The following is a 27,333-nucleotide window of genomic DNA, read 5'->3' as shown; positions in this document are numbered from 1 at the left end:
CCCTACTCTCAGTGGGAAAAGCTTATCCACGTCAACTCTGTCTATCCCTCTCATCATTTTAAAGACCTCTATCAAGTCCCCCCTTAACCTTCTGCGCTCCAAAGAATAAAGCCCTAACTTGTTCAACCTTTCTCTGTAACTTAGTTGCTGAAACACAGGCAACATTCTAGTAAATCTCCTCTGTACTCTCTCTATTTTGTTGACATCCTTCCTATAATTAGGCGACCAAAATTGTACACCATACTCCAGAATTGGCCTCACCAATGCCTTGTACAATTTTAACATTACATCCCAACTTCTATACTCAATGCTCTGATTTATAAAGGCCAGCACACCAAAAGCTTTATTTACCACCCTATCTACATGAGATTCCACTTTCAGGGAACTGTGCACAGTTATTCCCAGATCCCTCTGTTCACCTACATTCTTCAATTCCCTACCGTTTACCATGTGCGTCCTATTTTGATTTGTCCTGCCAAGATGCAGCACCTCACACTTATCAGCATTAAACTCCATCTGCCATCTTTTAGCCCACTCTTCCAACTGGCATAAATCTCTCTGTGGACTTTGAAAATCTACTTCATTATCCACAACCCCACCTATCTTAGTATCATCTGCATACTTACTAATCCAATTTACCACCCCATCATCCAGATCATTGATGTACATGACAAACAACAGTGGACCCAACACAGATCCCTGTGGCACCCCACCAGTCACTGGCCTCCAACCTGACAAACAACCATCCACCATTACTCTCTGGCATCTACAATTCAGCCACTGTTGAATCCATCTTGCTACTCCACCATTAATACCCAACAATTGAACCTTCTTAACCAACCTTCCGTGAGGAACCTTGTCAAAGGCCTTACTGAAGTCCATATATACAACATCCACTGCTTTACCCTCATCAATTTCCCGAGTAACCTCTTCAGAAAATTCAAGAAGATTAGTCAAACATGACCTTCCAGGCACAAATCCATGTTGACTGTTCCTAATCAGACCCTGTTTATCCAGATGCTTATATATATTATCTCTAAGTACCCTTTCCATTAATTTGCCCACCGCTGACGTCAAACTAACAGGTCTATAATTGCTAAGTTTACTCTTAGACCCCTTTTTAAACAATGGAACAACATGCGCAGTACGCCAATCCTCCGGCACTATTCCCGTTTCTAATGACATTTGAAATATTTCTGTCAAAGCCCCTGCTATTTCTACACTAACTTCCCTCAATGTCCTAGGAAATATCCTGTCCAGACCTGGAGACTTATCCACTTTTATATTTCTCAAAAGTGTCAGTACTTCCTCTTCTTTGAATCTCATAGTTTCCATAGCTACTCTACTTGTTTCCCTTACCTCACATAATTTAATATCCTTCTCCTTGGTGAATACCGAAGAAAAGAAATTGTTCAATATCTCCCCCATCTCTTTTGGTTCTGCAGATAGCTGTCCACTCTGACTCTCTAATGGACCAATTTTATCCCTCGTTATCGTTTTGCTATTAATATAGCTGTAGAAACCCTTTGGATTTACTTTCACCTTACTTGCCAAAGCAACCTAATATCTTCTTTTAGCTTTTCTAATTTCTTTCTTAAGATTCTTTTTACATTCTTTATACTCCTCATGCACCTCATTTACTCCATGCTGCCTATAATTATTGTAGAACTCTCTTTTTCCGAACCAAGTGTCCAATTTCCCTTGAAAACCATGGCTCTTTCCAATTTTTACTATTTCCTTTCAACCGAACAGGGACATAAAGATTCTGTACTCTTAAAATTTCACCTTTAAATGTCCTCCATTTCTCTTCCACATCTTTCCCATAAAACAAACTGTCCCAATTTACTCCTTTTAAATCCTTTCGCATCTCCTCAAAGTTAGCCTTTCTCCAATCAAAAATCACAACCCTAGGTCCAGTTCTGACCCTCTCCATAATTATATTGAAACTAATGGTATTGTGATCACTGGTCCCGAACTGTTCCCCAACGCATACCTCTGCCACCTGACCCGTTTCATTTCCTAACAGGAAGTCCAGCACCGCCCCTTCTCTAGTAGGTATTTCTATGTATTGCTGCAAAAAACTATCCTGCACACATTTTACAAACTCCAACCCATCCAGCCCATTTACAGAATTTGTTTCCCAGTCTATGTGTGGAAAATTGAATCCTCCCACAATCACTACCTTGTGCTTACTACTAATATCTGCTATCTCCTTACATATTTGCTCTTCCAATTCTCGCTCCCCATTTGGCGGTCTATAATATACCCCTATAAATGTTGCTACCCCTTTCCCATTTCTCAGTTCCACCCAAATAGCCTCTCTAGACGAGCCCTCTAATTTATCCTGCCAAAGCACTGCTGTAATATCTTCCCTGATAAGCTATGCAACACCTCCACCTCTTGCCCCTCCAATTCTATCACACCTGAAGCAATGAAATCCTGGAATATTTAGTTTCCAATCACAGCCCTCCTGCAACCATGTTTCACTGATCGCCACAACATCATACTTCCAGGTGTCAATCCAGGCTCTAAGTTCATCCACCTTTCTTACAATGCTCCTAGCATTAAAATATATACATTTAAGAAACCCACCCTCTCTTATTCTCTGTTTATTTTCTTTTTCTTCTCTCTCCCCTATATTTTGGAGCAGAGTGCTACCATTCTCTGCCTCCTGCCTCACACACTGACTGCTAGCTTTCCCAATTTGAGTCCCTCCCCCCAACCATACTAGTTTAAAGTCTCCCCAGTAGCCTTTGCAAATCTCCCCGCCAGGATATTGGTCCCCCTCGAGTTCAAGTGCAACCCGTCCCTTCTGTACAGGTCGCACCTTCCCCAAAAGAGGTCCCAATGATCCAGAAACTTGAATCCATACCCACTGCACCAGTCTCTCATCCACTCATTTATCCTCCACCTCGCTCCATTCCTACTCTCACTGTCGCGTGGCACAGGCAGTAATCAGTAATTATAGAAACATATAAAATTATAAAAGGACAGGACATGCTAGATGCAGGAAAAAAGTTCCCAAATGTTGGGGGCGTCCAGAACCAGGGGCCACAGTCTAAGAATAAAGAGGAGGCCATTTAAAACTGAGATGATTTTCCCCCAGAGAGTTGTGAATTTGTGGAATTCGCTGCCACAGAGGGCAGTGGAGGCCAATTCACTGGATGAATTTAAAAGAGAGTTAGATAGAGCTCTTGGGGCTAGCATAATCAAGGGGTGCGGGGAGAAGGCAGGCACAGGTTACTGATTGTGGATGTTCAGCCATGATCACAATGAATGGCGGTCCTGGCTTGAAGGGTCGAATGGCCTCCTCCTGCACCTATTTTCTATGTTTCTATGTTAAAAGAACATCCTTTAATTCTTAGTCTATGACCTCTGGTCCTAGACTCCCACTAGTGGAAACATCCTCTGCACATCATAATAAATTGGATAGGCATATGGATGAGTAGGGAATGGAGGGTTATGGTATGAGTGCAGGCAGGTGGGAGTAAGGGAAAATAATTGTTCGGCACGGACTTGTAGGGCCGAGATGGCCTGTTTCCATGCTGTAATTGTTATATGGTTATATGGTTATATCCACTCTATCCAAGTCTTTCACTATTTCTGTACGTTTCAATGAGGTCCCCCCCCTCATTCTTATAAACTCCAGCGAGTACAGGCCCAGTGCCGTCAACAGCTCATTCTCAGATTCTACTCATTCCTAGGACTTTAGTTTATTGCCACGTGTATCGAGGTACAGTGAAAAGCTTTTGTTGTGTGTGAACTAGTAAGCAGAAAGACAATACATGATTACAATGGAGTCGTCCACAGTGTACAGATACATGATAAAGCGAAGAACGTGAATAATGTTTAGGACAAGATAAACAGAGTAAAGTCTGATCAAAGATAGTTTGAGACCCTTCCCACAGGGTCCAAGGATGCACCTAGTCAGGCCTGGGGATCTATCCACCTCATTGCATTATAAAACCTCCTCTTTAGCAATTGTTATATTATCTAAGACATCACAATTCCAGAAATTGAGGCACACTCTGCCTCAATTCCTGAGCTTCCATGAAGTTCTCAGTCAAAACAGATGAGTACTTGATTAATTACATTAATATCTCTGCCTTCTTGATAAGAAGGTTATCAAAATTGCAGCAGGATCTTGGTCAGGTGGGCTGAGGAATGGTTTTTAATGCATAAAAGTGTGAGATTGCATTTTGGGAAGTCTAACATGGGCAGGACCTACACAGTGAATTGTAGGGCTCTGGGTAGTGTTGTGGAGCAGAGGGATCTAGAGCAGCTTCATGGTTCCTTGAAGGTGGAGTCGCAGGTAGATCAGGTGGTCAAAGAAGGCTTTTTGGCACATTGGCCGTTATCAGTAGTGAGTGTAGAAGTTGGGAGGTTGTGTTACAGTTGTACAAGACATTGGTGAGGCCACATCTGGGGTATTGTGTTCAGTTTTGGGCACCATGTCATAGGAAATGTTAGGCTAGAAAGGTTCCATTGAAGATTTATGAGGATGTTGCCAGGACTTGAGGCAGAATGAAAGTGTCCAGCAACTCGGAGATCAGGTAGGTTCAGGCGGACTGAGCGAAGGTGTTCAGCAAAATGATCGCCCAGTCTGCGTTTGGTCTCGCTGATGTATGAGTCCCCATCTTGCACAACGGATACAGTGGATGAGGTTGGAGGAGGTGCAAGTGAACCTCTGCCTAACCTGCAAGGACTGTCTGGACAGAGTCGAGGGAGGAGGTATAGGGACAGGTGTTGCATCTTCTGTGGTTGCAGGGGAAGATACCTGGGAAGGGAAGGGATGTTAACCAGGGAGTTGCGGAGGGAACGCTTTCTGCGGAAGGCAGAAAGGGGTGGAGATGGGAAGATGTGACTAGTGTTGGGATTCCATTGGAGGTGGCGAAAACTGCGGAAGGATTATGTCTTGTCTGCAACGACTGATGGGGTGAGTACAGCAACAAATAGAGAACATGATGTTAAGACAACAAGCTCTCCTTCAATGTCAGCAAGATGAATGGGCTGGTCCTCAGCTTCAGGAAACTAAAGGTGTAGACTATTTTTAAATGGGGAGAGAATTCAGAAATCACAGGTGCAAAGGGACTTGGGAGCGCTGGTGCAGGATTCCCCAAAAGTTGATTTGTATGTTGAATCGGTAATACGGAAGGCAAACGCATTTATTTGGAGAGGACTAGCATACAAAAACAGGGATGTAATGCTGAATTTCTACAAGGCGCTGATCAGACTGCCTTTGGAATATTGTGAGCCGTTTTGGGCCTCAAATCTGAGGAAGGATGTGATGGCATTGGAGAGGGTCCAGAGGAGGTTTACGAAAATGATCCCAGGAATGATTGGGTTAACATATGATGGGCGTTTGATGGTACTGGGCCTGTACTCGCTGGAGTTTAGGATGAAACGTACCAAATAGTGAAAGGCCTGGATGGAGTGGATGTGGGGTTAACATATTTAGGACGACAGATGGCACAATGGGCTAAGTGTTCGGCTGGCGACCGGAAGGTAGCCAGTTCGAATCCCGCTTGGAGTGCATACTGTCGTTGTGTCCTTGGGCAAGACACTTCACCCACCTTTGCCTGTGTGTGAATGTGTGTGAGTGATTGGTGGTGGTCGGAGGGGCCGTAGGCGCAGATTGGCAGCCACGCTTCCATCAGTCTGCCCCAGGGCAGCTGTGGCTACAGAAGTAGCTTACCACCACCGATTGTGACTGAGAAGTGAATGAATAATGCGATGTAAAGCGCCTTGAGTATTAGAAAGGTGCTATATAAATCCCATCCATTATTATTATTATTATTATTAACATATGATGGGCGTTTGACGGCACTCTTGCCTCTTTCTTACTCTTTATATACTGTTTGCTATCCTCTTTTATATTATTGGCTGGCTTATCTTCGTATTTCAAGTCAAGTCACGTTTATTTGTCACACATACACATACAAGATGTGCAATTAAATGAAAGTTGCAATGCCTGCGGATTGTGCAAAAACTACAGAACAGAATAGAACAGAATCAGTATTTACATATTAGAAAAAAACAGCAATTTTGAAAAGACACAACACAACAGTAAATTGGTATGGCAAGTTAGTCCCTGGTGAGATAAGAGTTTACAGTCCTGATGGCCTGTGGGAAGAAACTCCGTCTCATCCTCTCTGTTTTCACAGTGTGACAGCGGAGGCGTTTGCCTGACCTGTAGCAGCTGGAACAGTCTGTTGCTGGGGTGGAAGGGGTCTCCCATTATGTTGCTGGCTCTGGATCTGCACCTTTTGATGTATAGTTCCTGCAGGGGGGCGAGTGTAGTTCCCATAGTGCGTTTGGTCAAACGCACTACTCTCTGCAGAGCCTTCTTGTCCTCCGCAGAGCAGTTCCCAAACCAAATTGTGATGTTGCCGGACAAGATGCTTTCTACAGCCCATGAGTAGAAGCACTGAAGGATCCTCAGAGAGATTCTGAATTTCCTCAGCTGCCTGAGGTGGTAAAGGCGCTACCTTGCCTTACTCACCAGTGCGGCAGTGTGTGATGTCCATGTCAGATCCTCTGTGATGTGGACTCCCAGGTATTTAAAACAGCTCACCCTATCCACAGTATCCCCATTTATCTCCAGTGGCGTGTACGTCCTCGGATGTTGTGCCTTCTAAAGTCCACAATCATCTCCTTAGTTTTTATGGCATTCAAGAGGAGGCTGTTGTCCTGACACCAGAGTGCCAGATCAGCCAATTCCTCCCGGTAGGCCTTCTCATCGTTATCGGAGATCAGGCCCAACACCACAGTATCATCAGCAAACTTGATTATAGAGTTGGAGCTGAACCTAGCCACACAGTCATGTGTGTACAGGGAGTACAGTAGGGGGCTGAGGACGCAACCCTGGGGGGATCCTGGGTTCAGGGTGAGGGTGTTCGATGTATTTCCTCCCATCTTGACTACCTGGGGCCTGGTGGTGAGAAAGTCCAGGACCCAGGCACACGGGGGTGTTTAGCCCCAGTTCCAATAGCTTCTCAGCAAGTCTGGTGGGGACTATCGTATTGAAGGTTGCTTTTTTAGTTACCTTCTGTTGTTCTTTAAAACTTCCCTATTCTCTGGCTTCCCATTAATCTTTCCTATGTTATACGCCTTCTCTTTTAGTTTTTACTGTTCTTGACTTCCCATGTCAGCCACGGTCGCCTCTTTCTCCCCCTAGAATCTTTCTTCCTCTTTGTGAAAAGATCCTGCATCTTCTGGATTAGAAACATAGAAAATAGGTGCAGGAGGAGGCCATTTGGCCCTTCGAGCCAGCACCGCTATTCATTGTGATCATGGCTGATCATCCACAATCAGTAACCCATGCCTGCCTTCTCCCCATATCCCTTGATTCCGCTAGCCCCTAGAGCTCCATCTAATTCTCTTTTTAATTCATCTACTGCCTTCTGTGGCAGAGAATTCCACAAATTCACAACTCTCTGGGTGAAAAAGTTTTGTCTCATCTCAGTTTTAATGGCCTCCCCTTTATTCTTAGACTGGGGCCCCTGGTTCTGGACTCACCAAAACATTGGGGCCATTTTTTCCTGCATCTAGCTTGTCCAGTCCTTTTATAATTTTATATGTTTTTATAAGATACCCTCTCATCCTTCTAAATACAAGCCTAGTCTTTCCAATCTTTCCTCATATGACAGTCCCGCCATCCCGGGGATTAACCCCGTGAATCTACGCTGCACTGCCTCAATCACAAGGATGTCCTTCCTCCTACCCATAAATTCCTGCCATTGCTGTTCCACCTTTCCAGCTCCACCCTCATGCCTCTGTATCCACTTTGCCCGGCCGCAATACCGACACATCCAATTTCACCTTCTCCATCTCAAATTACAGATTAAAACATCATGTTGTGGTCGCTACGTTCTCATGGTTGCTTTACCTTGAGTTCCCTTATCAAATCTGGTTCAATACATTATAGTGAGACGTGTTGTAAAACAAAGTGATCTTTATTGTGTTAAACAGAGAATCAGTTCACATGCGACTGGGAGGGTTCTTCACATATATATATCAAGGCACGCCCCTAAGCCATGTGACGACCTCTTCCCGCCAAACACAGTCACATGACGCTGCCAGTCCTAGGGCCGAGGGTTCGCCCAGTAAGTGGCCAAACCCCCAGGTGGCGCCACAACATAACACTAAATCCAGAATAGCCTAGAATTAGGCCATTCGGCCCATCGAGTCTACTCCGCCATTCAATCATGGCTGATCTCTGCCATGATTGAATGCTGGGGTGTACTTAAGTGTACTTGTTCCGGTAAGTTTCAATGAGGTCCCCCCCTCATCCTAAACTCCAGCGATGTTCACAGGAATTTAGAAAGATGAGATGATTTTATAGAAACAATTCTTAAAGGTTTTAAAAAAGTTACTTTTATAACTACTAAACCAGGTTCGCTTCTTAATAAACAGACACCACACAACTGTTTGGTAGACCAGTTCAAAACTTTACTTAACATCGGCCGATGGAAGGGAGCGAGAATTCCAGCTAAGTGACCAATATAGACACTCGACTGTCCTCGGTCCCCTTCTCTGAACAACAGAATTACATCGCATTATATAGTGTTTCTTTGTCACCTTAGCACATTCCACAGACATTAATCATGGTCAGAGGTACAGGAAAAGGCATCACATCAAAGGCCCTTTGTTTACATGGTAGAAGATATACTAAAAACATTGGCCATTTGCTTTTAGGTCATTTTATCTTCAAAGAGATCACCCTAGCTCTTTCGCTGTTTCCTCTCTGTCACTTGGTCCTTCATAAACATAGGCCATTTGTTTTATGGCATCTTATCTTTCCACTTCCCTGGATCCTCTCTCGTCACTTGGTCCTTCATAAACATAGGCCATTTGGTTTATGGCATCTTATCTTTCCACTTCCCTGGATCCTCTCTCATCACTTCGCCCCTCCTAAACATTGGTCATTTGGTTTACGGCATCTTACTTCAAAGATGTGACTAGCTGTTTCTTTCTCTGTCACTTCCTCACTTGGGAGACAATGTTATGGTACTTATTATCCCACACACTGCAACCTGAGGCAAGCCTAATTTGACACTAAATATAAGCTGTAAGCTAGCCCAGAAACCTATTTTAATTTCTTCTTATTTTTGTAACTTTATTCGGCTTCATCATTTTGAGACGCAGTGAAAATGTTCCCGATGTTGGGGGAGTGCAGAACCAGGGGCCACAGTTTAAGAATAAGGGGTAGGCCATTTAGGACTGAGTTGAGGAAAAACCTTTTCACGCAGAGAGTAGTGAATCTCAAGAGTCAAGAGTGTTTTATTGTCATATATCCCAGATAGAACAATGAAATTCTTACTTGCTGCAGCACAACACAATAGCTCCTGTATCTTCTTCCCGGTGGCAATGGTGAAATGAGTGCGTGGCCAGGGTGGTGTGGAGAATCATGGAATTCTCTGCCAAAGAAGGCAGTGGATGCCAATTCACTAGTATTCAAGAGAGAATTGGATATAGCTCTTAGGGCTAACGGAATGATGGGATGTGGGGAGAAAGCAGGAGCAGGGTACTGATTCTGGATGATCAGCCTCGATCATATTGAATGGTAGTGGTGGCTCGAAGGGCTGAATGGCTTACTCCTGCACCTATTTTCTATGTTTCTATGAGTACAGGCCCAGTACAGTCAACCACTTATCATATGTTAGGACCTACTCATTCCTGGGATCAATATTGTAAACCTCCCCTGGACCCTCTCCAGAGCCAGCACATCCTTCCTCAGATATGGTGCCCAAAATTGCGCACAACATTACAAATACAGCCTGACCAGCGCCTTATAGAGCCTCAACATTACATCCCCGTGTTTGTATTCTAGCCCTCTTGAAATAAATGCTAGCATTGAGTTTGCTTTCTTTATTACCGATTCGACTTACAGATTAAATTTGTGGGAATCCTGTACCAGCTCTCCCAAGTCCCTTCGTGCCTCCAATTTTGGATTCTCTCCTCATTTAGAAAATAATCTATGCCTTTATTCCTACTACCAAAATGCATGACTCCACACTTTGCTACACTATATTCCATCTACCAACCTGTCCAAGTCCTTCTTGAGTCCCCCGCTTTCTCTACACTACCTGCCCCTTCACCTATTTTCGTATCATTCGCAAACTTGGCCACAAAGCTTTCAATCCCCTCGTCCAAATCATTAATATACAATGTGAAGAGTAGTGGCCCCAGCACCGACCCCTGTGGAACTCCACTAGTCACTGGCAGCCAACCAGAAAAAGCCCCCTTTATTGCCACTCTTTGTCTTCTGCCATCCAGCCAACCTGCTATCCATGCTAGTATCTGCACTTTGATACCGTGGGCTCTCATCTTCCTTAGCAGCCTCACGTGTGGCACCTTATCAAAGGCTTTTTGAAAATCTAGGTAAACAACATCCACCGCCTGTCCTGCTATTTACTCTTTCAAAGAATTCCAGCACAATCATCAAGCAAGATCTCCTCTTCACAAAGCCATACTGAATTCGGCATATTTTATCGTGAACTTCTAAGTACTCCATAGCCTCATCTTTTACAATGGACTCTAAAATCTTACCAACCGATGTCAGATTAACAAGTTCACAAGTTATAGGGGTAGAATGAGGCCATTCGGCCCATCGAGTCTACTCCGCCATTCAATCATGGCTGATTTCTACTTCCTAATCCCATTTTTCTCATAATCCCCTTCTCATAATCCTTGTTACTCGTTCGAATCAAGAATTCGCTAATTTCTGCCTTAAAAATATCCACTATTTCGGCCTCCACAGCCCTCTGTAGAAATGATTTCCACAGATTACCTACCCTCTGACTAAAGAAGTTCTTCCTCAGCTCCTTTCTAAAAGAATGCCCTTTAATTGAGGATGCAACTAGGAAAATGGACAAGGGAGAGCCAGTGGATGTAATGTACCTAGACTTAAGAAAGCATTTGATAAAGTCCCACATAGGAGATTAGTGGGCAAAATTAGAGCACTTGGTATTGGGGATAGGGTACTGACATGGATAGAAAATTGGTTGACAGACAGGAAACAAAGAGTAGGGATTAACAGGTCCCTTTCAGAATGGCAGGCAGTGACTAGTGGGGTACCAGAAGGCTCGGTGCTGGGGCCACAGCTATTTACAATATACATTAATGATTTAGATGAAGGAATTAAAAGTAACATTAGCAAATTTGCAGATGGCACAAAGTTGGGTGGCTGTGTGAACTGTGAGGAGGATGCTATGAGGATGCAGGGTGACAGGTTGGGTGAGTGGGCAGATGCATGGCAGATGCAGTTTAATGTGAGGTTATCCACTTCGGTGGCAAAAACAGGAAGGCAGATTATTATCTGAATGGTGTCAAGTTGGGAAAAGGGAAAGTACAACGAGATCTGGGGGTCCTTGTTCATCAGTGACCGAAAGCAAGCATGCAGGTACAGCAGGCAGTGAAGAAAGCGAATGGCATGTTGGCCTTAATAACAAGAGTGGTTGAGTATAGGAGCAAAGAGGTCCTTCTGCAGTTGTACAGGGCACTAGTGAGACCACACCTAGAGTATTGTGTGCAGTTTTGGTCTCCAAATTTATCGAAGGACATTCTTGCTATTGAGGGAGTGCAGTGTAGGTTCACGAGGTTAATATCCGGGATGGCGGGACTGTCAAATGTTGATAGAATGGAGCGGCTGGGCTTGTACACTCTGGAATTTTGAAGGATGAGAGGATATCTTATTGAAACATATAAGATTATTAAGGTTTTGGACACACTAGAGGCAGGAAACATGTTCCCGATGTTGGGAGAGTCCAGAACCAGGGTCCACAGTTTAAGAATAAGTGGTAAGCCATTTAGAACGGAGATGAGGAAAACTTTTTTCACACAGAGATTTGTGAATCTGTGGAATACTCTGCCTCGGAAAGCAGTGGGGCCAATTCTCTGGATGCTTTCAAGAGAGAGTTAGATAAAGTTCTTAAAGATAGCTGAGTCAGGGGATATGGGGAGATGGCAGGAACAGGGTACCGCCTCTGGATGATCAGCCATGATCACAGTGGATGGCGGTGCTGGCTCGAAGGGCTGAATGGCCTACTCCTGCACCTATTGTCTAATTCTGAGGCTATGACATCTGGTCCTAGACTCTCCCACCAGTGGAAACATCCTTTCCACATCCACTCTATCTATGCATTTCATTATTCTGTAAGCTTCAATGAGGTTCCCCCTCAACCTTCTAAACTCCAGCGAGTACAGGCCCAGTGCCGTGAAACACTCAGCATATGCTAACCCATTGATTCTTGTAAACCTCCTCTGGACCCTCTCCAGAGCCAGCACATCCTTCCTCAGATATGGGGCCCGAAATTGCTCACGGTACTCCAAATGCAGCCTGAGCTTCCATATTACATCTCTGTTTTTGTATTCCAGTTCTCTTGATATAAATGCTAGCATTGAATTTGCCTTCCTTACTGCTGATTCGACTTGCAAATTAACTTTTTGGGAATCCTACACCAGCACTTCCAAGTCCCTTTGCACCTCCGATTTCTGGATTCTCTCTCCATTTAGAAAATAATCTACGCTTTTATTCTTACAGGGCTGGCAACTCACGCATTGAGCGTGAGTCTCACGCATTTCAGAATAGAATAGAATAGAATGCCTTTAATTGTCATTCAAACAGATTGATTTGAACGAAATTGCATTTTCTACAGTCTTACAATTACAAAAAAACTCAAGACACACACTTAACACAATTTATACAAACATCCATCACAGTGAATCGTCTGGAACCACTCCTGACACGTCATTCCTGAAATATCGCTACTAATGCCACAATCTCAATCAATCAATCAGTTTTATTCATCACATACACATATAAGTGCAGTGAAATAAATTTGCCAGCAGCGATGCAATCAAAAAGAACACACAATAAAATGAAACACAAACATCCACCATAGCCATATGGAGGAAAAGTACATCTTGCGGCTTTGGTGGATAAAGTTATCTGGACCAGATGGACTGCACCCTAAGGTTCTGATAGAGGCGACTTCATGAGATGTCGGTGGTGGCTCTGCGAGACGGCTGTCCTGCCAGCACAGTGGTGGAAGGCACAAAGTACAGTCAGTCCTCCTCCATTGTTCACCCGTGGTCGGGGCCATAAACCTCCACAGTCGCCGCTACGGACGGGCGATATACAGGCCCTCTCGTCGGGATGGTTGAAACTCCGACGTCGGGTCGGTCGAACACACTTCGCGGCTTGTAAGTCCCGAATCGGCACTTTCGTACCGGAGGCCGCGGCTTCAGGATGTTGTAGGCCGCAGGCCGGCGGTCGGAGCTCTGCTCCGGCTATCCCCGGGAACACCAGGCTCCAGATGTTAAGTCCACGCCACGCCTAGAAGCTCCAGGACAAGGGGTCACATTTTAAGGATAAGGGGGAAATTCTTTAGGACCGAGATGAGAAAAACATTTTTCACACAGAGAGTGGTGAATCTCTGGAACTCCCTGCCACAGAAGGTAGTTGAGGCCAGTTCATTGGCTATATTTAAGAGAGATGTGGCTAAAGGGATCAGGGGGTATGGAGAGAAGGCAGGTACAGGATACAGAGTTGGTAAATGATCAGCCATGATCATATTGAATGGCGGTGCAGGCTCGAAGGGCCGAATGGCCTACTCCTGCACATATTTTCTATGTTTCTAAGCTCCGCATACTGCGGCTTCAGGATGTTACCAGCCACGAGCCCGACTCCGGGAAAGGTCGCTTCAATCCATGGTGTTAGGCCGTGATGGAGACGACATGGAAAAAGTCGCCTTTCCATGGAGGCGACTGAAAGCAGTTCCCCCCTTACCCCCAACTCACTAACCCCCATACAAGATACACCAAGAGACATTAAAACACACATTTGGACACACTAAAAAACAAAAAAAGTAGAAATGACGAACATGCTGCTGGCAGGACAGCAGTCTCGCAGCGCCCACAACGACAATCTCTGGAGCCGCCTCTTTCAGAACCCTAGGGTACAGTCCATCTGGTCCAGATGACTTTATCCACCAAAGCCTCAGGATGTACTTTTCCTCAACATGGCCGCTCCCCTCAACATGGCCGCTCCGCTGGTACTTGCTTCCCTTTTATTTGCTCCAAACACTTTCTAGCTAGGCCCCCACGCCTGCTGCACGCTAATGTCCCGCCTCCACAGTTAGCAACTCTGAAAAAGCAACTCTGTAACTTCTTCCCGCTGATTTTCAAAAACATTTATTATTTAAAAAAACAGATTCTTACTTGCTGCAAGATGCCTCATCTCCCTCTGCCGTCAGTTTTTTCAGCACAAAGCCTTAGAAAACATAGAAACATAGAAAATAGGTGCAGGAGGAGGCCATTCGGCCCTTCGAGCCAGCACCGCCATTCAATGTGATCATGGCTGACAGCGGCTGACTGGCCAGGGTGTCAGCTTGCCCAATGGCAAGTGGGCCCCTGATGAAGTGGGCCCCCTTTGTCTCCTGGCAACCAATATTTTTAGACCCAGTCCGCCTCTGATGGCTGATCGCCCCTATCAATAACCCGTGCCTGCCTTCTCCCCATATCCCTTGATACCACTAGCCCCTAGTCTCTCTGGGTGAAAAGGTTTTTTCTCACCTCAGTCTTAAATGACCTCCCCTTTATTCTAAGACTGTGGCCCCTGGTTCTGGACTCGCCCAACATTGGGAACATTTTTCCTGCATCTAGCTTGACCAGTCCTTTTATAATTTTATATGTTTCTATAAGATCTCCCCTCATCCTAATCTCCAGTGAATACAAGCCTAGTTTTTTCAATCTTTCCTCATATGACATTCTCGCCATCCCAGGGATCAATTTCGTGAACCTACGCTGTACTGCCTCAATCACAACAATGTCCTTCCTCAAATTAGGAGACCAAAACCGTACACAATACTCCAGATGTGGTCTCACCAGAGCCCTATACAACTGCAGAAGAACCTCCTTACTCCTGTACTGAAATCCTCTTGTTATGAAGGCCAACATTCCATTAGCTTTCTTCACTGCCTGCTGTACCTGTAAGCCAACTTTCAAGGACGCCCAGGTCTCGCTGCACTTCCCCCTTACCTAACCTAACCCCATTGAGATAATAATCTGCCCCCTTGTTTTTGCTGCCAAAGTGGATAACCTCTCATTTACCTATATTATACTGCATCTGCATTTGAAGTATAAATACAGCGCGGGGTTTGCTTCTACAGAGGCCAGGGGAGCCGTTGGTGAGAGGAGGACTTACCTGCAGCTGTAAGTATAAATACAGCGCGGGGTTTGCTTCTACAGAGGCCAGGGGAGCCGTTGGTGAGAGGAGGACTTACCTGCAGCTGTAAGTGTACCCAAATCTGTAACGTTCCATCTCACTTCCAGAGAAGGATTCTGGTGGAAGCCTCTGATTGGTGGATCAGAGGAAGCAGCTGATTGGCTTGTATCCCGGGTAAGGCTCTTCTAATTCGGATAAAGGGGGAGAATGAGGGCCAGGGCAGTTTACTGTTCTGGATGTCAGATGTGGGAGGTCATGGAGTCTGAGTGCTCTCCAGACGTCCACATCTGCGCCAGGTGCGTCGAGATGGGGCTCCTAAGGGACCGTGTTAGGAACCTGGAGCAGCAACTCGATGACCTCTGTCTGCTCAGGGAGAGCGAGGAGGTCATAGATAGGAGTTACAGGGAGGTGGTCACTCCAAGACCACGGGAGACAGAAAACTGGGTCACAGTTAGGAAGGGCAATGGGCAGAGGCAGGGACTGGTGAGTACCCCGGTGGCTGTACACCTTGAAAATAAGTACTCATGTTTGAGTAAGGGTGGGGGAGACAGCCTACCTGGGGGCAGCGACAGCGGCCGGGCCTCTGGCACAAAGACCGGTCCTGTTGCTCAGAAGGGTAAGGAAAAGAAGAGGAGGGCAATTGTAATAGGGGACTCTATAGTCAGGGGGTCGGATAGGCGATTCTGTGGACGCAGACAGGAGTCCCGGATGGTAGTTTGCCTCCCTGGTGCCAGGGTCAGGGATGTGTCTGAACGTGTCCAAGAAATCCTGAAATGGGAGGGAGAGGAGCCTGAGGTTGTGGTGCATATAGGTACCAACGACATAGGTAAAAAAAGAGAAGAGGTCCTGAAAGAAGAATTTAGGGAGTTAGGTAGAGAGTTAAGGAGAAGGACTGGAAAGGTAACAATCTCAGGATTACTGCCTGTGCCACGCGACAGTGAGAGTAGGAATGGAGCGAGGTGGAGGATAAATGCGTGGATGAGAGACTGGTGCAGTGGGTATGGATTCAAGTTTCTGGATCATTGGGACCTCTTTTGGGGAAGGTGCGACCTGTACAGAAAGGACGGGTTGCACTTGAACTCAAGGGGGACCAATATCCTGGCGGGGAGATTTGCAAAGGCTACTGGGGAGACTTTAAACTAGTATGGTTGGGGGGAGGGACTCAAATTGGGAAAGCTAGCAGTCAGTGTGTGAAGCAGGGGGCAGAGAATGGTAGCACTCTGACCCAAAATGTAGGGGAGAGAGAAGAAAAAGAAAATAATCAGAGAATAAGAGAGGGTGGGTTTCTTAAATGTGTATATTTTAATGCTAGGAGCATTGTAAGAAAAGTGGATGAACTTAGAGCCTGGATTGACACCTGGAAGTATGATGTTGTGGCGATCAGTGAAACATGGTTGCAGGAGGGCTGTGATTGGAAACTAAATATTCCAGGATTTCATTGCTTCAGGTGTGATAGAATTGGAGGGGCAAGAGGTGGAGGTGTTGCATTGCTTATCAGGGAAGATATTACAGCAGTGCTTTGGCAGGATAGATTAGAGGGCTCGTCTAGGGAGGCTATTTGGGTGGAACTGAAAAATGGGAAAGGGGTAGCAACACTTATAGGGGTGTATTATAGACCGCCAAATGGGGAGCGAGAATTGGAAGAGCAAATATGTAAGGAGATTGCAGATATTAGTAGTAAGCACAAGGTAGTGATTGTGGGAGATTTCAATTTTCCACACATAGACTGGGAAACACATTCTGTAAATGGGCTGGATGGGTTGGAGTTTGTAAAATGTGTGGAGGATAGTTTTTTGCAACAATACATAGAAGTACCTACTAGAGAAGGGGCGGTACTGGACCTCCTGTTAGGAAATGAGATGGGTCAGGTGGCAGAGGTATGCGTTGGGGAACAGTTCGGGTCCAGTGATCACAATACCATTAGTTTCAATATAATTATGGAGAGGGACAAAACTGGACCTAGGGTTGAGATTTTTGATTGGAGAAAAGCTAACTTTGAGGAGATGCGAAAGGATTTAAAAGGAGTAAATTGGGACAGTTTGTTTTATGGGAAAGATGTGGAAGAGAAATGGAGTACATTTAAAGGTGAAATTTTAAGAGTACAGAATCTTTATGTCCCTGTTCGGTTGAAAGGAAATCGTAAAAATTGTAAAGAGCCATGGTTTTCAAGGGAAATTGGACACTTGGTTCGGAAAAAGAGGGAGATCTACAATAGTTATAGGCAGCATGGAGTAAATGAGGTGCTTGAGGAGTATAAAGAATGTAAAAAGAATCTTAAGAAAGAAATTAGAAAAGCTAAAAGAAGATATGAGGTTGCTTTGGCAAGTAAGGTAAAAGTAAATCCGAAGGGTTTCTACCGCTATATTAATAGCAAAAGGATAACGAGGGATAAAATTGGTCCATTAGAGAGTCAGAGTGGCCAACTATCTGCAGAGCCAAAAGAGATGGGGGAGATATTGAACAGTTTCTTTTCTTCGGTATTCACCAAGGAGAAGGATATTGAATTATGTGAGGTAAGGGAAACAAGTAGAGTAGCTATGGAAACTATGAGGATCAAAGAAGAGGAAGTACTGACACTTTTGAGAAATATAAAAGTGGATAAGTCTCCAGGTCTGGACAGGATATTCCCTAGGACATTGAGGGAAGTTAGTGTAGAAATAGCAGGGGCTATGGCAGAAATATTTCAAATGTCATTAGAAACGGGAATAGTGCCGGAGGATTGGCGTACTGCGCATGTTGTTCCATTGTTTAAAAAGGGGTCTAAGAGTAAACCTAGCAATTATAGACCTGTTAGTTTGACGTCAGTGGTGGGCAAATTAATGGAAAGAATACTTAGAGATAATATATATAAGCATCTGGATAAACAGGGTCTGATTAGGAACAGTCAACATGGATTTGTGCCTGGAAGGTCATGTTTAACTAATCTTCTTGAATTTTTTGAAGATGTTACTCGGGAAATTGATGAGGGTAAAGCAGTGGATGTTGTGTATATGGACTTCAGTAAGGCCTTTGACAAGGTTCCTCATGGAAGGTTGGTTAAGAAGGTTCAATGGTTGGGTATTAATGGTGGAGTAGCAAGATGGATTCAACAGTGGCTGAATGGGAGATGCCAGAGAGTAATGGTGGATGGTTGTTTGTCAGGTTGGAGGCCAGTGACGAGTGGGGTGCCACAGGGATCTGTGTTGGGTCCACTGTTGTTTGTCATGTACATCAATGATCTGGACGATGGTGTGGTAAATTGGATTAGTAAGTATGCAGATGATACTAAGATAGGTGGGGTTGCGGGTAATGAAGTAGAGTTTCAAAGTCTACAGAGAGATTTATGCCAGTTGGAAGAGTGGGCTGAAAGATGGCAGATGGAGTTTAATGCTGATAAGTGTGAGGTGCTACATCTTGGCAGGACAAATCAAAATAGGACGTACATGGTAAATGGTAGGGAATTGAAGAATGTAGGTGAACAGAGGGATCTGGGAATAACTGTGCACAGTTCCATGAAAGTGGAATCTCATGTAGATAGGGTGGTAAAGAAAGCTTTTGGTGTGCTGGCCTTTATAAATCAGAGCATTGAGTATAGAAGTTGGGATGTAATGTTAAAATTGTACAAGGCATTGGTGAGGCCAATTCTGGAGTATGGTGTACAATTTTGGTCGCCTAATTATAGGAAGGATGTCAACAAAATAGAGAGAGTACAGAGGAGATTTACTAGAATGTTGCCTGGGTTTCAGCAACTAAGTTACAGAGAAAGGTTGAACAAGTTAGGGCTTTATTCTTTGGAGCGCAGAAGGTTAAGGGGGGACTTGATAGAGGTTTTTAAAATGATGAGAGGGATAGACAGAGTTGACGTGGAAAAGCTTTTCCCACTGAGAGTAGGGAAGATTCAAACAAGGGGACATGACTTGAGAATTAAGGGACTGAAGTTTAGGGGTAACATGAGGGGGAACTTCTTTACTCAGAGAGTGGTAGCTGTGTGGAATGAGCTTCCAGTGAAGGTGGTGGAGGCAGGTTCGTTTTTATCATTTAAAAATAAATTGGATAGTTATATGGATGGGAAAGGAATGGAGGGTTATGGTCTGAGCGCAGGTATATGGGACTAGGGGAGATTATGTGTTCGGCACGGACTAGAGGGGTCGAGATGGCCTGTTTCCGTGCTGTAATTGTTATATGGTTATATGGTTATCTGCCACGCATCTGCCCACTCACTCAACCTGTCCAGGTTACCCTGCAACCTCCTAACATCCTCTTCACAATTCACACTGCCACCCAGCTTTGTGACATCCACAAACTTGATAGTGTTGCTCCTAATTCTCTCTTCCAAATCATTAATATATATGGTAAACAGTTGCGGCCCCAACACCGTGCCTTGCGGCACTCCACTCGCCACTGTCTGCCATTCTGAAAAGGACCCGTTCACTCCTACTCTTTGCTACTAATTCTTTTACTGCTATCCAAATGCCCCATTATTACCTCTTTAATAATTGACTCCAGCATCTTTCCCACCACTGAAGTCAGGCTAACTGGTCTGTAATTCCCCTTTTTCTCTCTCGCTCCTTTCTTGAAAAGTGGGATAACATTAGCTATCCTCCAATCCACAGGAACTGATCCTGAATCTATTGAACTTTGGAAAATGATCTCCAATGCGTTCACTATTTTTAGAGCCACCTCCCTGAGGACCCTGGGATGCAGACCATCAGGCCCTTATCATGTATCCATACACTGTAAATGGCTCGATTGTAATCATGTATTGTCTTTCTGCTGACTGGATAGCACGCAACAAAAGCTTCTCACTGTACCTCGGTGCGGTGACAATAAACTAAACTTGTTTTACATGGCAAAAATGAATTGGTGTGTTGTCTTACCTGGTGCGCAAGTGGATGTTAAACTGATTGGATTTCCTTTAATGCCTGTTATTGTAAAGGGAAAAAGTATTACAGGCTCGGGTTAATAGACATTAATTGGCTCTCATAGAATGATAGCATTACACAGAACAAGACAAGCTATTTGACTTGCTGTGCCTGTGTTTGCACTTCAAATATGTTATCAGTTGCCTTTTCATCTGTTACCCCACACTTCTGCAAATATTTTCTCTTATGTCTGAATCCATATTGTCAGAGTCATACAACGAAACAGCACGTAATATGACGAGTTGGACCCATTGACACCTTAACATGGGTACACGTGACAATAAATTAAACTATTTTTGCTGAGTTAATGCACAATGAAGGTCGTTTCCCTATTTCAAGTAACCGTTACCTCCAACGTTCCCATTACCCTCTTCTTGTATATGGTAGGGCCCTGGGGAGTGTTGTAGAGCAGAGAGACTGAGGGGTACAGATACATAGTTCCATGAAAATAGCAATATAATTAGATAGGGTGGTGAAGAAGCTGTATGGCACGTTTATCTTCATTTGGCAGCGAGTGATACAGGATGTGTAGCCAGGAACTATAGGTGCTGGTTTAAACTGAAGAAAGACACAAAGAGTTGGGTCAGGCAGCATCTCTGGAGAAAAGGAATAGGTGACGTTTTGGACCGAGAGTCAGGGGAAAGGGGACAAATGAATGGAAGATATGCAGAAAGCAACATAAATCAGGGAAAGGTGAACTCCACAATGGCTATTGTTGGCTGTGGGTCCGGTGATAACATGTTGTACGGACAGTGAAACTCAACAGGACGACAGTGAAACTAATACGATGACCCTAGTTGAGTGCAGACTCAGCCATCGTTTTGCTGAACACCTTCGCTCAGTCTGCCTCGGCCTATGTGATTTCCCAGTTGTCAACCACTTCCCACATTGACCTTTCTGTCCTGGGCCTCCTCCGTTGTCAGAGTGAGGCCACACGCATATTGGAGGAACAGCACCTCATATTTTGCTTGGGCAGCTTACACCCCAGCGATGTAAACATTGATTTCTCTAACTTCAACTAACCCTTGCTTTACCTCTCTCCATCCCTCCGCCACCCCAGTCATTGTACTAGTTTTACTGTCGTCCCGTTGAGTTCTACTCCGTATAACCCGCGTGTTTGAGGCACTCACAACCCTCTGTGTAAAAACCAGTGGGAGAGTCGAGGACTAGAGTTCATAGCGACAGAATTAAAGGACTTTCTTTTCAAACGGAAACAAGGAGAAATTTCTTTAGTCAGATGGTGGTGAATCTGTAGAATTATTTGCCACAGAAGGCTGTGGAGGCCAAGTCAGTGGATATTTTTAAGGCAGAGATAGATAGATTCTTGATTAGTGTGGGTGTTAGAGGTTATGGGGAGAAGGCAGGAGAATGGGGTTAGAAGGGAGAGATAGATCAAACATGATTGAATGACAATAGACAATAGGTGCAGGAGTAGGCCATTCGGCCCTTCGAGGCAACACCGCCATTCAATGTGATCATGGCTGATCATCCCCAATCAGTACAGAGTAGACGATGGGCCGAATGGCGTAATTCTGCTCCTATCACATGAATTTGCCCAGCAAATATTCTTTAAGTTATGAAAAGTGGCTGGATCGGCTGGCTCTCTTTTCCTTGGTGCATATTGACCTTATAGAGATTCATAAAATCACAAAGGGAATAGGTAAGGTGAATAGCCAGTCTTTTTCCCCCAGGGTGGGCGAGTCTAAAAAAAGGTTTGAGGTGAGAGATTTAACAGGAAACTGAGGGGCAAATTTATCAGAGGATGATGCATATACGGAACAAGCTGCCAAAAAACGTGTTGAGGTCGATACAATTATATATTCAAACGTCATAGAGGCAGAATTAGGTCATTCAGCCCATTGAGTCTACTTCACCATTCAATCATAGCTGACCAATCTTTCCCTTTCAACTCCATTCTCCTGCCTTCTTCCTGTACCCTTTGACACCCTTACTAATCAGGAGTCAGTCAATCACCACTTTAAAAATACCGAATGATTGATTTGGCCTCCACAGCCGTCTGTGGCAAGGAATTCCACAAACTCATCACCCTATGACTAAAGAAATTCCTAATTTTCTTTCTAAAGATGCGTTCTTTTGTTGTGAAGCTGGGTGCTCTGGTCCTGGACTCTCCCACTAGTGGAAATATCCTCTCCACATCCACTTAATCCAGGCCTTTCACTATTTGGTAAGTTTCAATGAGGTTCTAAACTCGTAGAACAAGTACAGGCCCAGTGCCATCAAACGCTCATCATATGTAAACCCATTCATCCCTGGGGTCATTCTCGCAAACCTCCTCTGGACCCTCTCCAACTCCAGCACATCCTTCCTCAGATATGAGGCCCAAAACTGCAGTCTGACCAGCACCTTATCACACCTCAGCCCTGTTTTTATATTCTAGTCCTCTTGAAATAAATGCTGTCATTGCATTTGCCTTCCTTACTACCGATTTAACTTTTAATTTAATCTCTTGAGAATCCTGCACCAGCACTCCCAAGTCCCTTTGCACCACTGATTTCTGAATTCTTTCCACATTTAGAAAATAGTCTACTCCTTTATTCCTACTACCTAAACGCATGACTCCACTCTTCACTATATTCCATCTGCCTCTTCTCTGTCCACTCTTCCAACCTGTCCAAGTCCTTCTGCAGAGTCCCTTCTTTCTCTACACTACCTGCCCCTCCACCTATCTTCGTAGCATCTGCAAATTGGCCAAAAACGTGAAGAGTAGTGGCCCCAACATTGACCCCTGTGGAACTGACAGCTAACCAGAAAAAACTCCCTTTATTGCCACTCTTTGCTTTATGCCATTCAGCCAACCTGCTATCCCTGCTAGTATCTGCCCTCCAATACCATGGGCTCTCATTTTGTTTAGCAGGCTCAGGTGCAGCACCTTATTAAAGGTCTTCTGAATATCCTTGTAAACCACCCACATCCACTGACTCTCCTTTGTCTATCCTGCTATTTACTTTTTCAAAGAATTCCAACAGATTTGTCAGGCAAGAACTCCTCTTCATGAAACCACGCTGACTCCAGCCTATTTTATCATGTGCGTGAGAACTCAGAAACCTCATCCTTAACACTGGACTCTAAAAATCTTACCAACCATGGAAGTCAGGTTAACCTCTATGGCCTCGCTCCCTTCTTGAACAATGAAGTAATATTGGCAATTTTCCTATTATCTGGAACCATTCCTGACTCTAGTAATTCTTGAAAGATCACAACTAATGCCTCCACAATCTCTGAAGCCACCTCTTTCAGAAGCCTAGGGTGCAGTCCATCCGGTCCTGGTGGCATCCACCCACAGCCCTCTCAGCTTCCCAAGCACCTTCTCCTTTGTAATAGCCTCTGCATTAACTTCCATCCACTGATTTTCTGACACATTACTGCTGTCTTCAGCTGTGATGTTTGATGCACCAAACCTATTCAATTTCTCCACCATTTCTTTATTCAGTATTTGCATCATGGTGTCAGGACAACGGCCACCCCCTCAATGCCAAAACAAAGGAGCTGCTAATTGACTTCATGAAATGAGGTGGACTACACGGTGTGCATCAATGCTGCTGAAGGGGAGGTGGTTCATTTATCTGGTTTAAATATCACCAACAACTTATCCAAGTTAAACAACTTTGAAGCTATGGCCAAGAAAGCAAGTGAACACCTCCACTTCGTCAGAAGGCTAATTAAATTAGGTATGTCTCCAAGGACTCTTACCAGATTCTAAAGAAGCATCATAGAAAGCATAGCAGCTTGATATCCCTGTCCCACGGTACGAGTTCATTCCAAGAGCTCTCCCGAGTTTAAAAAAATCAAACTCGTGGTAAGCACGGACAATGAACCTAGCGGGTACGTCGGAGCTCGGGAACGTCACTTAGATAGATAGATATAATTTATTGCCACACAACCAGGGTTGGTGGAAATTTGGGTTGTCAGCAGCAGTACAATAATAAAGAACACACAATAAAACTGTAACACAAACATCCACCACAGCATTCATCACTGTGGTGGAAGGCACAAAATTTGGCCAGTCCTCCTCCATTTCCCCCCCGTGTACAGGACCAGAGTCCAGTCAGTCCAGGATCGGCTCTTCCTCACCGGAGACCGCGGCTTTAGATTGATGTAGGCCGCAGGCCGGCGGTCGAGATTTAAAGTCCCCGCCGCAGCCAGAAGCACCGTAGACTGCAGGGCCGGCGGTCGAAGCTCCCCTCCAGGGGTGATGGTATGTCCATGCCGCACCCGCGGTAGAAGTTGGCCACGGGCCGGCAGTGATGGCTTCTTCTTCCCCCGGGTCCCCCACGAGGGATCCCGGGCTGTAGACGCCGCACCAGCTGGAGCTCTGCCGCCAGGCTGCCGGCTGCCCCGGGCCAGCGAAACGGAGCGCTCCCCTCCAGCGAGGGCTCACCCGCTCCACGCCGAGAGTCCACGCTGCGCCCGCCGCTGAAGCCCCGGGCCTGTGTCTCCGGGAAAGGCCGCGTCGATCCTTGATGTTAGGCCACGGGGGAGGCGACCTGGAAAAAGTCGCCTCTCCATGGAGGAGGCGACCGAAGCGGTTTCCCCCTCACCCCCCCACACCACCCCCCACACAAAACACACGAAGAAACACAAAATACATACTTTAAAACATACTAAAAAATTTTAAAAAGCTGGAAAAACTGACGCGCTGCTGACATGGCTGCACACAGAGGAGCGCCCCCTACAGAGCGCTCGTAACGCGAACGGCAGGTACTCGGGAAGACTCGCTAACGGCAGGTAAGTACGGGGAGACTCGTGAAGATTTTTCAACATGTTGAAAAATGTCCACGAGACTCGGGTACCGACGAGTGGCCATTACCGTAAATCTCCGAGTACGAATCAGGGCAAATTCAGGAGAGCTCTTGCAATGATCTCGTACCATGGGACAGGGCTTTTATTTGGCAACAACTCTTCCCAAGACCACAGGAAACTGCAGAGTTGTGAAAGCAGCCCAGTCAATCACTCAAACCACCGTCACCCACCATCGAGCCTACATACAATGCACGCTGCCCTGAGAAAGCAGCCAACATAATCAAGGACCGTTTTCTCCCCAGTCATCCTCTTTTCTACACTCTCCTGTTGGGTAGAAGATACAGAAGCTGGAAAGCATGTTCCACCAGATTCAAGGACAGCTTCTTCCCCGCTGTTATCAGACTCTCATATGCGAAGGATGAGTTGCTGATCTTCCAATCTACCTCACTGCAGCTTTTGCACTTTATTTCTCTGCTCTTTCTCTGTAGGTGTAACACCATAGAAACATAGAAAATAGGTGCAGGAGTAAGTCATTCGGCCCTTCAAGCCAGCACCACCATTTAATATGATCATGGCTGATCATCCACAATCAGTACCCCATTCCTTTTTCCCCCATATCCCTTGATTCCGTTAGCCCCAAGAGCTCTATTTAGCTCTCTCTTGAATACATCCAGTGAATTTGCCTCCACTGCCTTCTATGGCAGAGAATTCCACAGATTCACAATTCTCTGGGTGAAAAGGTTTTTCCTCATCTCAGTCCTAAATGACCCTCCTCCTTATTCTTAAACTGGCACCCCTGGTTCTGGACTCCCTAACATCGGGAACATTTTTCCTCCATCTGGCCTGTCCAATCCCACAAGAATGTTATATGTTTCCATAAGTTCCCCTCTCATCCTTCTAAATTCCAGTGAATATAAGCCCAGTCGATCCATTCTTTCATCACATGCGAGTCCTGCCATCTCGGGAATTAAGCTGGTGAACCTACGCTGCCACTCCCTCAAGAGCAAGAATGTCCTTCCTTGAATTAGGATCTGCAGTAGGACCTCCTTGCTCCTAAACTCAAATCATCTCGCAAGTCCTTCCTCAAATTAGGAGGCCAAAACAGCACACAATACTCCAGATGTGGTCTCACCAGCGCCCTGTACAACTGCAGAAGAACCTCTTTACTCCTATACTCAACTCCTCTCGTTTTGAAGGCCAACGTGCCATTCACTTTCTTCACTGCCTGCTGTACCTGCATGCTTACTTTCAGTGACTGATGTACAAGCCCACCCAGGTCTCGTTGCACCTCCCCATTTCCTAATTTGACACCATTCACATAATAATCTGTCTTCCTGTTCTTGCCACCAAAGTGAATAACCTCGCATTTATCCACATTATACTGCATCTGTCATGCATCTGCCCACTCACCTAGCCTATCCAAGTCACCCTGCAGCCTCATAGCATCCTCCTCGCAGCTCACACTGCCACCCAGCTTTGTGTCATCCGCAAACTTGGGGATGTCACGTTTGCATACTCTGCAATCTGTTTATTTTCACTTGTGCACTATATGATGTACTCTAATATTATATGATCAGCTTGGATAGCATACACACACAAAAGTTTTCATTGCAGTACAGCACAAGTGACATGATAATATATCTCTCATAATTTTATAAATTTATATTATATCTTCCCTCAGGCTCCAGAGAGCCAAATCCAAGTTTGTCCAACCTTGTGTTATAGCTAATATCCTAAAATCTAGGCATAATTCTGGTCAAACTCTTCTGCACCCTCTCTAAGGTCTCCAGATCATTCCTAAAGGAGCAAACAGTATTGTACACAATAACAGTTGAATCCCAAAGTCTCTATGTTCACAAACACCCAGCATGGTCCAATCCGCCATTGTGTGTGCAAACCCTACCCTAGTTTAACATCATAACATTCATATTTTTGCCTTTGTCTGTTAAATTCCATCTGCCATTCCCTTGTCTGTTTCCACACTTGATCTAGACCTTACGGTATTCTTAGACAACCTTCTTTAATAGGCTGAAGAAGGGTTTTGGACCGAAACGTTGCCTATTTCCTTCGTTCCATAGATGCTGCATTTTTATCTACCTTCTTTAATAGACCACCAGTTTTGTGTCTAATCATGCCATCTGGAGCCTACCAGAGAGAAGGCAATTCTGGATTTAGTGTTGTCTAATGAACCAGATTTAATAAGGGAACTCAATGTAAAGGAACCGCTAGGACTGGGTTCCCAACCTTTTTCGTCACGTTTTACCCCAGGCAACTTTAATAGCACATAACAATGTTATTTAACTTATTTATGAACAACTAATGAAGAACAGATACCGTTATACCAGAACCAAACACAGTCAATGAGACAAAATATGTACAAATCCAGAATCAACAAATTTACCCCAGGTTGGGAACCCTTGTGCTAGGAGATAGTGAAAATAA

At 45.0% G+C, this 27,333-nt stretch overlaps 1 protein-coding gene across 1 annotated transcript in view; it reads right to left on the bottom strand.

The window, feature by feature from the left end:
* mogs (mannosyl-oligosaccharide glucosidase) overlaps positions 1–27,333 on the bottom strand; it is a 68,231-nt gene that overhangs the window by 35,208 nt on the left and 5,690 nt on the right. Inside the window, exon 2 of the mRNA XM_033036353.1 lies at positions 20,086–20,130. The gene's annotated coding sequence lies outside the window, so the exon portion shown is untranslated. The remainder of the gene's footprint in view (positions 1–20,085; positions 20,131–27,333) is intronic.

The sequence above is a fragment of the Amblyraja radiata genome, chromosome 1 (assembly GCF_010909765.2).
Source record: "Amblyraja radiata isolate CabotCenter1 chromosome 1, sAmbRad1.1.pri, whole genome shotgun sequence".
NCBI lineage: Eukaryota > Metazoa > Chordata > Chondrichthyes > Rajiformes > Rajidae > Amblyraja > Amblyraja radiata.
This window is presented reverse-complemented; position numbering and strand designations above follow the sequence as displayed.